The sequence below is a fragment of the Eschrichtius robustus genome, chromosome 4, assembly GCF_028021215.1.
Source record: "Eschrichtius robustus isolate mEscRob2 chromosome 4, mEscRob2.pri, whole genome shotgun sequence".
In the NCBI taxonomy this organism is placed as follows: Eukaryota; Metazoa; Chordata; class Mammalia; order Artiodactyla; family Eschrichtiidae; genus Eschrichtius; species Eschrichtius robustus.
Genome location: NC_090827.1, coordinates 17,893,309 through 17,907,435, shown reverse-complemented (window position 1 = coordinate 17,907,435; position 14,127 = coordinate 17,893,309).

Below are 14,127 nucleotides of genomic sequence, written 5' to 3'. Positions count from 1 at the left end.
TAGGCCACCTTCAACGTACGTATCTTACTAGAACTTGTTGTAACTTACTTGTGTGTGAAAAAAATTTCATATGTATATGGTTGAATTGTGTCCTCAAAAAAGATGTTGATGTCCTGATTCCCAGTACCTGTAAATGTGATCTTATTTGGAAATAGGATGTTTGCAGAACTTTATGTTAAGACAGATCAGGGTAGACCCTAATCCAATATGACTCTGCCCTTATAACAGGGAGAATTTTCTCTCTGTGTGAATGCACATAGAGAGAACTCCATGTGAAGATGAAACAGAAATCAGGGTGATGCAGCAGAAGCTAAGGAATGCTGAAATCACCAGAAAACTACCAGAAGCTAGGGGAGAGGCATGGAACAGAATCTCCCTCATAGCCCACAGAAACAGCCAACCCTGCCAACACCTTGATCTCAAAGTTTCAGCGGCCAGAACTGTGAGACAATAAATTTCTATTGTTTAGGCCACCTAGTTTGTGGTGCTTTGTTCTGACAGCCCTAGCAAACTAACAGAATATGCATGAATCACAAACAACTTAAAATTTAGATTTAAATACTTAGGTTATATAAGAATGAACTTTGTGTTTAACCTTTCTGTTACTAGTTAAAATGTGCTTTTGCAGGCAAAAACAAATGTTTGTGATGCAAAGTCAACAGAAATCTATATACAATATCAGATTTTGATTTAAGGAAATTAAAAAAAAGTCTGTGTACAAACCAGTGTTGGAAGTGAAAATAGAAAAGAGAACCATAGATGAACTAATACTGTAAAATTATTATAGAAATTTTCCTTTCCCTGTTCCAACTTTCTATTCTTTTTGCCCTTTTTCAATTTTATTAATAATCCTCATTTTGTCCACCAACAGTAAAGTGTAGGTGAATTCTATTTTCTTATGGACGGGAGGAGAAGAACAACACCACCTGTTTTTTAATTCTGGTAATATTCATTTGAAAAAAAAAGGAAAGGCATATCCTTGACAGTATACTTACACACACTCCCTTTGACCACTATGTCTGTATTAGCTCGAACCTTAATTCTCCACTTGATATTATCTAAGTCCTTCCATTTTTTATCATTTTCTTTCAATCCTCTATTATCTCTGAAAATATGTATATAATTCAATAATCTGGATAAATTTTTCTTTACATATTTTCTGTAATCTGTACATTTTTACCATCTGGATACATTTTCTTTACATATTTAGAAGTGGGGCTCCTTGGAAAACAGTCTCTGGTATGCAGTTTAATGTGCAGAATGTCTTTTAAGGATCCTTGGGATCAACACTTATGGGAGGGAGGGTGTGGAAGCAGGACCTAGCAGAGGGAGAAGTTGAGCTGCAATCATAGCTCAACAGCAGCCCTAGTCAACCCAGCAGGGTGCTCTGGAGAGAGAATGGGCTTTCAGAATTGTTCTAACTTGGGCTAAAACAGCTGGCCTTTGTACTCCTGCATAGATCAGTCATTGGAGTGGGCCACCCCACAAAGAGTGTGACCTTGTGCAAGGTGGCTCTCTGCAGCTGAGTGAATCCCTTGAAGGTGCTGACAGTTCAAAGCTGTCTGTCACCAGCACTTCCCATAGCTGAGGCAGCAAGTCCTTCACTGAAAGGAACGTGGGTGGTGCATTACAGTGCCCATTACAGGGAAGAATGAATATCCCCACAAGTTTACCTTGTAAAAGATGCTCTCCCAATACTATACAGGGCTTGATTTTTTTTTAAACTGGAACCATTTTAATTATGAGACAAGAGATGTCATATTTAAAACTTTTGTAAATGAAGGATGCTTTAATTCATAAAGGAAAAAATCACCCACTAGTTTAGATTTTTAGCTTTAAGATAACTAATATATTCACATGTTGACCTTGCTGGAGGCAGGGTTCACCTCTATGAACACCCTGTGAAATTTTGAATGCTAAATGATTTCCAACACTGACGGATGCTGACCTGAACTTTCAAACACTATTAGATCAGCATGATAAAGCAGACTTAGAGCAAACTCTAAAGAGCAACTCCCTTTTTTGTCACTGATCACCTCTTCCTGCTACCACTCAAGGGAATTTAAGCTGGGACTTTAAAACAAAATTATTTAAAATGTCATGTCCTTGATGCCATAAAATTTATCCTTTGTACTTGCTTTAAAATATTTTCAGCCAGTTACTTCACACCTCTGCCTAGCGAGCTCGGGTTCTACGAGTACTGCAGATAGGGATGTTATGGGTTGATAATTCTGCTGCTTAAGCTCTCTGCACGTTGCTTACTTTGTTCATTAAGCTCTTAATGTGGAATCTGATCCTTCCCCAGGTTTTTGTCCCCTGGCCATGAATCATCTAGTTCCTTCAATTTTCCTTTGTGATCAATCTCATTCCTGAGCCAACCTATTTCTGCTTCAGCTCTTTTTCTTTATTGCTAGAGAATTAAGTTCTTATTCCCACCCTTTTAATCACGTAATTATCTCTGAGCTAGATTTTTTCGGTGGCACTTAGTCTCTTCTCCCTAATCATTGTTAAGCTTTTAAATTTTTTATGAATCCTTTCTGCTTTAAATTCGCTCAACGCTTTATGACATAAATTTTGTGTGTTTATTTTCTTTGTAGTGGCAGACTTTCTGGTGCTCTGGTTTAAACTTGTCTGCAAATACTGTGAAGTTTTTACCAATAGATAGACAGGTCCTATGTGCTATTTAAGATAAACTTGCACAAGAAATATATCTGAGTCTAAAGTGTTAAAATACATTTTTATATCTCCTGACTATTTCTTTAAAAATCGATTTTGCTTAGCTCCTAATTCTTCTTTGCTTTCTTCAGTGGTTCATAGGTCTTGGCCTGACAGGTTTATTATTTACCTACCAGACAAACAATGTTTTGTTAACAAAAATAATAGTCTTTCTGAAAGCAAGAGTACATTGCAATTGTTCTGGTCATATGCAGAAAGGTTTATTTTAAATTCACCATTATTTTGTGGAAGAGGTATATAATAATAGCCATAATATCAATTAAAATAGAAATGTGATAAGAAAACATTCCTTTTTTTTTTTTTAATGTAATGGTTTTTCTGAAGTAACTCATTGTACCAAGTTATTCAGGCATTCTCTAGTCTGTTTTTGACTAGTAACTATAACAGAACATAGTTTTATGAAATGAATTCATCAAAGTTGGAGGATACATGACCAATATGCAAAAATCAGTTGTATTTATATATACTAGCAATGAACAATCCAAAAAGGAAATTAAGAAAACAATTCCATTTATAATAGCATAGTAAAGAATGAAATATTTAGGAGTAAATTTCACCAAGGAGGTACAAGACTAGTACATTGAAAACTATAAAACATTGCTAAAAAATATTAAAGAAGACTTAAATAAATAGAAAGACATTGCATGTTCACGGGTTAGAAGACATAATATTGTTAAAATGGAATTATTCCCCATTAGATTAATGCAATCTCTATCAAAATCTAAATGGCCATTATTTTTAAGAAGTGGAAGAGCTGATCCTAAAATTCATACGGAATTGCAAGAGAGCACAAATACCCAAACCAATCTTAGAAAAGAAGAACAAAGTTGGAACACTCAAACTTCTTAATTCCAAAACTTACTACAAAGCTACAATAATCAAAAAAGTGTGATGCTAACATAAGGGTAGACAAATAGATTAATGGAATAGAATTGAGAATCTAGAAATAAACCAATACATCTATGACCAATTTATTTTGACGAAGGTACCAAAACCATTCAGTGGGAAAGAATAGTGTCTTTAATAAATGATGCTAGGACAATTGAATATCTACATGCAAAAGAATAAAATTAGATCCTTACCTCATACAGTATATAAAAATTAAGTCAAAATGGAGCAAAGAACTAAGTGCCAGAGCTAAAACTAAAAACTCGTAGAAGAAAACATAAGTAAATCTTCATGACCTTGGATTTGGCAATGGTTTCTTAGATATGATATCCAAAACACAAGAAACAAATTAAAGCAAAACAGATGAATTAGACTTCATCAAAATTAAAAACATTTGTGCAAAGGGCACTATCAAGAAAGTGAAAAGGCAGCCCACATAATGGGAGAAAATATTTGTAAATCATATATATATAGAGAGAGTGTAGTATCCAGAGTATATAAAGAAACCTTACTAGTCAACAACAAAAGCCAACCCAATTAAAAATTGGGTGAAGTACTTAAATAGAGATTTGTCCAAAGAAGATACACAAATGGTCAACAAGCACATGAAAGATACTCAACATCATTTTTCATTTGAGAGATGCAAATCGAAACACAATAAGATACCACTTAATATCCAGTAAGATGACTATAATAACAATAAAGGTAGTCAATAACAAATATTGCACGGACATGGAGAAATTGGAACACCCATATATTGCTGGTGGGTATGTAAAATAGTGCTGTGACTGTGGAAAACAGTTTGGCAGTCCTCCAGTAAGTTAAACATAGAATTACCACGTGACTTAACTATTCCATTCCTAGGTAAACACTCCAAAGAATTAAAAACAGATGTTCAAACAAAAACTTATACATGAATATTCATAAGAGTACTATTCAGAATAGTCAAAAAGAAATAAACAACCCAGAAGTTGATCAACTGATGAATGGATAAACAAAGTGTGGTATATCTAGACAATAGAATATTACCCAGCCATAAAAAGGAATGAAGCACTGATGTATGCAATAACATGAATATCCTTAGAAGCATTATGCTAAGTGAAAGTTTAAGCCAGACACAAAAGACCATATACAGTATAATTCTGTTTATATGAAATATTCAGAATAGACAAATTGGTAGAGACAAAAAACAGATTAGTGGTCTGCCAGGGATTGTGGGCAGGGAGGAATGGGTAGTGACTCATTAATGAGTATGGAGTTTCCGTTTGGGGTAATGAAAGTGCTCTGGAACAAGACAATGGTGATGGTTTCACAATATTGTGAATAGTATACTTATTTATTTGTTGCACATGTTCATTAGTATAAATGCCATTGAACTGTATAATTTAAAGTAGTTAAAATGGTGAATTTTATGCTATGTGAATTTTAATACAATAAAAAACAATTTATAAAAAAAAATGCTCCACCAATGGATCGTGTACATTCTTTTGAAGTTTAATTTCTCATTAAAGGATAAACTTTTTTCCAAATACTTGTAATGGGTGGAATTTTATCTTGAGATCCAGGTGAAAGAGTATCTGAGAACTTTCCCTTATTTATTAAGTGTGAGAGCATATAATGGTAATTAATTTGCTTGGTCTGTTAGAAAGTAATTTAGCTCAGTAGATACTATGACCTTACCACCAAAGAAGAAATTCTATAATTGTATTAAAGAGTGCGATTTGGATCATAAAATTAAGTCTAATAATTATGTGTTCATTTTATTGAATTGTAAAAACACTGAAATAAGTTTTAGTATACTCTGTGTCATAGATTTGTGGCAGCTGTTTCCACACATGTCACCCCCAATTTGTAATTTCCATCTGTAAGTCTTTGTGCCAGAAGAGCTCTAGAACTGAGTGACATCAATATAAATAGATCATCACACTGATTCTTAACTCTTCTGCCTCATTGTGGTAAAAATTGATCAAACTCAGAAGGGTCATCTTTACCCAGCAGCTTGCTTTCAAAGAGCAATCATGCTCTCTAAGCACTGGTAGCACAGCCATTGATTTTAGAATCAATGCGACATCAGGGCAACACTGGATCTCTGATTGGCAGCAGGAAAATGGGTTAGAACATTTCAAACTTTTTAAAATAAAGGCAAAATAAACATTAAACTTCACGAAATCACATATGCTCTGGCTGCTTGCATTTTAGGATTTAGCTTGAAGCAGACATGAAATGTCCAACATTCAACTTCAGAAACTTGAAAATCAGCCAGCCACCCCAACTTTGTGTCCCATTGCCCAACATTCCAGTTGAGACTCAAATGTGGACTTACCCTTAAGGGCTCTTTATGATATCTCATTTTGAAATTTTTATCACTTTTCAAGAACTGGGATCCTAGGTTGGTAGGCTGGTAGAATCTGAGCATTCTCAGAAGACTCACAACACAAAGCCCAGCATTGTTTTACAGGCGATAATTTGACAAACGCTAAGTGTATAGCTGCAAGAGTCAGTAAAACATGCTTGTTTGAATAAATGCCAAGTCGTGGCTTGACCTCATAATAAAATGACAAAGTAGAAACAGTGATTTTGTTCAAATTAATGTAAACTTTTAGATGAAATTATACTAAGTAATGGAATGTTTGTTCTTTGTACTTTTTTCTAAGCTTTGTCTCTCCTGGCCCCCTCTCCATGCCTCCACTGATAGTTTTAATCGGATTCACCTGTCAAACTAGTGGCACATAGTAGAGTGTCCTTAGTTTTGTGGATGCTGTTTTGGGGAGTTGACTTTAAGTTACAGTGTGTTTCATTTTGATTTTGCAGCTTAGATTCTAACACACTGTACATAATTTGTACTTAATTTTCTTTGTACCTTTTGTTTCTTTGACAGATGGCTGCTGCCAGGAATCAGCTTGGGTGGGGAGCTAAAGTTCCAAGAAATATAAGAATTGCATACATAGCTAATATCCCCTAGGTTTATTCCTGCACTCTACATGATAAACAGAGACCCAAGCCACAGTTCCTGCCTTCTGGGATGGTCCTTACCAATGACGGCCTTGTCTCTTGCCTGAGTCCCAGTTCCCTAGTCTGTAAATCAGACATAATTTGTTTGTCATCCCCTTTACTTCACCAGGGGATTTTAAGGATTGAGAAACCACGTAGCACTTGACGATATAAAATGTTATGGTGATGGTTAAAATGAAGAATGACCTTGTCCCGCCAATGAGTAATTTACTCCCAGGGAGTAAGTTAGGTATCTGGGATGTGAATTAACTCTCTCACATCCATCAAGGCACCATTTTCAGCTGAGTGCTATAGGGCATTAAAGAATACACTATTTCCATGAGAAGCCAAAGTACTTCTGCCCTTCCCACTATGCCTACATTTTTAAAGCAACTAAAAATTTACAAGGAGATATTAGACACTCTTGGGAAATACCAAAAATTAAATCTGGAAAATCATCCCAGTCTTATACACAATTATTGAAGTAACCTCGAATGTTTATCCCTTTGATATAATAAACTGAAAATTTTTCAAGCTGTTAGGTTCTTCCTCTAAGTCAGCCTCAGACTAGAAGCACGAACATATCACAATTGTCCTTCACAGCTCCTTTTAGCTTTATGAATTTATACAGACTTTGTTTTATCCTATTGATAAGCTGATTATCACTTCGTAGTGGTGTGTATTAAGTTTACAACTTATTTTCTAAGTTAATAATAATCAATTTCTAATAGTTTTCTAGGGCTGCTGTAACAAAGTACCACAAACTGGGTGGCTTAAGCAACAATAAAGTGCCTCAAAGTGGGTGGCTTTGTCTCTTGGTCTGGAGGCTAGAAAATGGAGATCAAGTTGTCAGCCAGATCAGTTCCTTCTGAGGGCTGGGAGAGAGAAATCTGTTCATTCCTCTCTCCTAGCCTCTAGTGGTTTGGTAGCAATCTTTATCCTTCATTAGCTTCTGCTGCATCACCTTGATCTCTGCCTTCATCTTCATGTGGCAGTCTCTGTGTGCATGTCTATGTCCAAATTTCCCCTTTTCATAAAGATGCCTGTCATAGTGAATTAGGGGCCCATCTTACTCCAATATGACCTCATCTTAATTTAACTAATTACATCTGCAACAACTATTTCCAAATAAGGTCACATTCTGAGATACTAGGGGTTAGAAATTTAATATACGAATTTGGCAGTCGGGTGCACATAATTCAACCCATAACACAATTTTATTTAATCTAAGTTAAGTTTATTCAAGCAACATGAAATAATAACTCATTATAGTCTAAAATTGATATTTGAAGCCATATTCATTTTTTTTTTTTTTAACACTCTTCATGGCTATTAGATTTGTCACCTACTTTTCCAGCTTTTATTTTCAGTGTCTATGGTGTTCCAATTGCTTTCATGCAGGTGTCTTACAGTGTTCTTTCTTACTCTTTCTAGGGTAATTTCTACATTCTTAGGGTCTGCAATTCCATTACCATTGTTTGGATTATCACTGCATACATGTGTTACGTATCACTTGTTCACTCCAAAATTCATAAATGCTTCAAAGCCTGGCACCTAAGCTGGAATTTTAATTTGAGTCTGCCTGGTAGTAGATCTATGACCTTAGGCGAGTCATAGTCTATGACCTATGAGTGAGTTTCCTTACTGGTAAAGGGATTCATGATATTTGTAATAGGGATTCAGAGAAGACTGAACAGGATACTGAAAATAAAGTTGGTAAAGCTGTTAGCATAAAGCTTGAGATTTAATAAATGTTCAGGTAATTTACTTGTTTTCATTTTATTATTCAAAATGGCTTAGTGTTATCTACAAATTGAAGAGCAAACAATGCAGGCCTTTCTCCAGGTCACTCAACAAAATTTACACAAGGCTGTGTTAATTTTCTTCTAGGTTAGTTTGCTGTAACAAATGACCCCCCCTCAAATCTCAAGTAGTTTATAAGAACAAACTTTTTTTGTAGTTTTGTTTTTGCTTTTTTTCTTGTTTCTGTTTTGTTTTATCTACTTGTCACACTAGTTCTGCTCCTGCCCCACATTTCTCCCTCATTCCAGAATGCAGGCTAAAAATAGAGCCTGAAGACCCTATCTAGAACATGCTATTCTTGTAACAGAGGAAAGGAGTCCAAACCAAAGTACTCAATGGCTCTTAAAGCTCTGCTCACAGCTGGCATATTCTCACTTCTACTCAAATGCAGATCATTTGGGCCAGCATGGTGCCACGACGTTGGGAAGTATACTTCTTCAATAGAAAGGCACTGCAAGTCACATAATAAAATGTAGAAATGTAATCTTCTAACAAGGAAGGAGGAAGAAAATAATTTGGAACAGAATACAATCTATTACAAAGACCAATCATAGTTCTGATACCTAAAAAACCCCAATATTGGTATTTTTCTCTTCATGGATGTACCCCTTTACAGTCACCTCTGTTCTTTCTGTTGTTGTTATTGTTTCTCATCTGGAAAAACATAATTCTAATCTTGAAATGACTAATATTGATCGCCCTCATAGAAGGCCTTTTGAAAAACACTTAATCAGATTACTTTTATCCACATGCATGATTAATCTCTTCAAACCCCCCAAATCAACACAAGGTTTCTTTATATGCAGGTTCATATTACTTTTCCCAAAATTTATACCCAAATATTTAGTGGCCTGTTAGACATCTTTTGTTTCTGCCTGCTTTAGATAACATTCCAGCCTTTTCTGGTAATAATACTCCAATTTTAAAAAAAAATCACCCTTTAACCATTTTCAAACCCCTGTCTCAGTTGGATATTCTGTGCTTTAAAGTGTGTGAAAATTAATAAAAGAAAACCTCAACTAAAATTGGAGTCAGGAAGGACTGTACAGGGAACTCAAACACAGTACCAATCTTGGTCAACTGCAGACCCCAACTGAAAGAGACTACATTGCACTCCCAAACAGGAAGTGTAACTACTTTCCTAGCCAGCAGGGGGAAGGAAGATCTTCCTGCCCAGCAACAAGCCCAGTCAATGGATTTGCCACAGCTCAGTCAATGAGAAGCTATCATCACCTGAGCTCTTATTTTCCTTCAATGAACTTTCATTTTTCTCTTGCTGATGACTTCCTTATCCCACTTTCTTTAAAAGCCTTCTATTTTGTATAACCCCTCAGAATATCTCTCTGCTTGCCAGATGAGATACTGTCTGATTCATGAATCATTTAAAGCTTCTGCAAACTTAGGTCTTCAAATTTACTCAGTTGAATTTTGGTTGTTAACAAGGGTCACTTGAGTAGATATATGAATCAGGCTGAACTAAACAGAGCCAATAGGTGTGAGCCAGACTATGGGGAAACACCTTCTATTTTTTGTATGGGGTTTATGAGGTACTACCTGGAACCCATACCTGGAACTACTGGTAACTCTCTGGCCACCATGAGAGTATAGCTTCTCTGAATTATCCAGACCAGAGAAAAGAATTTGACAATTGAAGAGAAAAAGAAAATATTAGTAGTATTGTTTAAACACCTAGATACAACCTTAACTGAAGCTTTACTCCCTGGATTTGTGAATCAATACATTTCCTTTTTTTGCTTAAAGTGGTTTGAGTTGGGTTTCTGTCATTTGCAACTAAAATAGTCTTGACTCATATGCAACTTTCTAGAATCTTCTGAAATGTGAATGAATATATGCTTTCTTTCTGTTTCCCTTACATTTTCCTTTTTCTTCAGTAAAGGTTTTCATTTGATCAGAGTTGTATAAAACTGTTTTATTTGCTCACTTGACATCAAATTAGTATGACGAAGGATTATAAAATAAATATACCCTATGACAAGGAAATTTTACTTCTGAGCTCCAAGATTGCAAGGAATGAAAACTACGGTAACAAATAATTTACTATAAATTATTTTCAAGTTTCAAGAGAAGGGAGTGGCATTATGATGGCAAGGGAAAGAAAAGTATTTGAAATTAATGGATCTGAATTAGAAATCTTGTTCTGCTACTTACTACCGTTGTGACCAGGGAGAATCATTTAACTTCACAATATCCTTTCTTAATTTTTAAAATGGTATAATACTAGAATTCTAAGAGAGCTATTATGGGGATCAAATAAAATGGTACTTGTGAAAAGAATTTTTTAAAGAGGGGATATATGTGTACATATAGCTGATTCACTTTGCTGTACAGTAGAAACTAACAGAACATTGTAAAGCAACTATACTCCAATAAAACTAATTTAAAAATAATTTTTAGAAATTTTATAGAAATGATCATAATTCTTACCACAAGGCTGACATACAGTTCCAATACTAGCAGCATTTGCATCACCTGGGAGCTTGTTAAAAATTCAAATTTTCAGATCCCAGCTCTACTGAATAAGAATTTTTGAGGATGGGACTCAGGAATTCATGTTTTAAGAAACTCTCTAGGAAATCCTTGTGAGAGCTATAGCTTGAAAATCATCACCTTAAAATTATTATACAAATAAAAGAAGCAAGTCACCAGGATATCTATACTGCTGAGGAGGATTCAGTGAACTATCAGAGGAAGCACATTTACCAAAATCTTCCTGATTTAGCCATAAGGAATTTAAAGAGTCACTATATAAGATAATGGTGAGATATAAGGCATTATGTTTAATTATCAAAGCAATGAAATATAATAAGTGATATGAAATTTAAAAGAAAGGATAATTAAGCACTACAGTTTTCTCAGAGGAATAGATTGAAATATATTCTCCAAAGTATGGGTAGAATTGGGCTAAGTTAAGTGAGTGGAAAGAATTCCAGATAAAAGAATTAGGGTGAAAAACAAGATGGAAGGGCAAGGCCAGGAGTAATTTCAGCATGACTAGAGCATAGAATGCTTTGGGGGGAAAAAAAAGGAGAAACAAGAAAGGAACTTGGGATAAGCTAAAAATGGCTTTTGGTGATAATCAAATGTATTTGGACTTCATCTTTTCAGCAGTGACGAATTTATAAAGAGAGAATTAAAACAGTGCACACACATCATGCCATAGTGGTTTAAAACAATGTCTCAGTGTTGCCTGGATTTAAATCCTAAATCATTACTATCTGTATAAATTTAAAATACTTTTAACTACTATATCTCAAATAGACAGTGGGAATATAATTTACCTACAGAGTTTAGTGCTTATTTGTGTTACTATAATCTACTCTGCCTGGTTTAAGCATGGAGAAAGTTACTACAGAATGGCAAATGGCCTTTGGAAGCATTTGCTGAGTTTTAAAAAATGATGCCCAAAGCCAATGAAGAACTGGACCAACATGGATATACAGCTGCTCCTGCCATAATCAGGAAGCCACTGCTGTATCAAGAAGTCACCATGGCATCTCTCAAGTCCAGAGTCACGACATCTTTGCTACAGTTTGTAATAGAAAACATACACCTCCAGTTCTGCATCTCTCTAGACTTCACTCAGTTCTGATTCAAGTTTTGCATGAATGCATATGAATGATGCACTTGGTTGGAAATGAGTCTGGGGAATGTGGCATTTAGCTTTCCCACTTTCCAGCCCAGGAAGGTACACTGGGAAAAAGTTAAGATTAAATGTTGAAGGAGCCAGTCCACATTATCACCTCTTAACTCTCAGGGTGACTATGAGGATTAGATGAGCTTGTTTGTGAAGCCTTCACCATGATGGCTTACATGTAGTAAGTGCTCAGCAAATGGTAGCTTACAAAAGATTTTAGGATCAAATATTTGAATAAAAACAGAAGCAAGAGAGTCATTTATGAGATAATTGCTTTAGTTTAGAATAGAATAAATAATGGCACAGAAAATTGTAAATATGACAAATAGAATGGATATATGTGCTATTTCAGAGACATTATGGACAGGATTTGATGATAGAATGCAACAGCTAGTTTCTAAGTTTATTGCTCAGATTGCTAGGGATTATCAGTATAAAGCTACTTTTTAAAATTTCAACATGCATATTAGAAAGGGAATCAAATAAATTTCAGATAGGAGAATTGGTTGCTTGGCCTTCTTGTGTTTTCAGATGCAAACATTGTGAGTGTAGACATCTGAAGAGTTTGTGGCAACTCAGTATTCTCCCTGAAAGAGTAAATTTCAATAAATATGTTCTGGATGGCTCTTATGCAATGTCTCAGAAACTAAACAGGTATTTACCTGGAGCCAGAACTAAAAAATTTATTTTTATTTCACAAGTCAAAATATCTTCATTTAAAGGTAGAAGTCATTAATGGAGAGAAACAGGCCATTTTCTGCAAGACATTTATTTCTCTGAAAAATGACTACTAGAAAGACCAAAGAATGTGTTGATTCCAAATACTCAGTAGGACATCCAGCTTAACTAGTTATACGCTCTTCCAGGAAGTCAGTAATAGAGTTCTCAGTGTTTTTTCACAGTTGTTTTAGAAGGGGGAAACAATTATCATTGACTCAGCACCTTGTTCATGTACTTAGTACATCAATAATGGCTGGGTTGGGGATGGAAGAAGGTATTCCATGCAAATGGAAATCAAAAGAAAGCTGGAGTAGCAGTATTCATATCAGACACAACAGACTTTAAACATTTATAAGAGACAAAGAAGGACAATATATAATGATCAAGGGATCAATCCAAGAAGAAGATATAACAATTGTAAATACATATGCACCCAACATAGGAGCACCTCAATACATAAGGCAAATACTAACAGCCATAAAGGGAGAAATCAACAGTAACACAATAATAGTGGGAGATTTTAACACCCCACTTTCATCAATGGGTAGATCATCCAGACAGAAAATGAATAAGGAAAAACAGGCCTTTAATGACACATTAGACCAGATGGACTTAATTGCTATTTATAGAGTATTCCATCCAAAACCAGAATACACATTCTTCTCAAGTGCACACAGAACATTCTCCAGAACTGACCACATGCTGGGCCACAAGGATAGGCTCAGTAAACTTAAGAAAATTGAAATCATATCAAGCATCTTTTCCAATCACAGTGCTATGAGATTCGAAATCAACTACAAGAAAAAATATATATATAAAAAACAAAAACACGTGGAGGTTGAACAGTATGCTACTAAACAACCAATGGATCACTGAAGAAATCAAAGAGGAAATCAAAAAGATACCTAGAGACAAATGAAAATGAAAGCAGAATGATCCAAAACCTATGGGATGCAACAAAAACAGTTCTAAGAGGGAAGTTTATAGCAATACAATTTTACCTCAGGAAACAAGAAAAATCTCAAATAAACAACTTAACATTACTCCTAAAGCAACTACAGAAAGAGGAACAAACAAAACCTGAAGTTAGTAGAAGGAAAGAAATAATTAATATCAGAGCAGAAATAAATGAAATAGGGACAAAGAAAACAACAGCAGATACCAATGAAACTAAAAGCTGGTTCTTTGAAAAGAAAAACAAAATTGACAAACCTTAAGCCAGACTCATCAAGAAAAAAAAGGAGAGGACTCAAGTCAATAAAATTAGAAATGAAAAAGAAGTTACAACTGACACCCAAGAAATACAAAGGACCATAAGAGACTACTACAAGCAA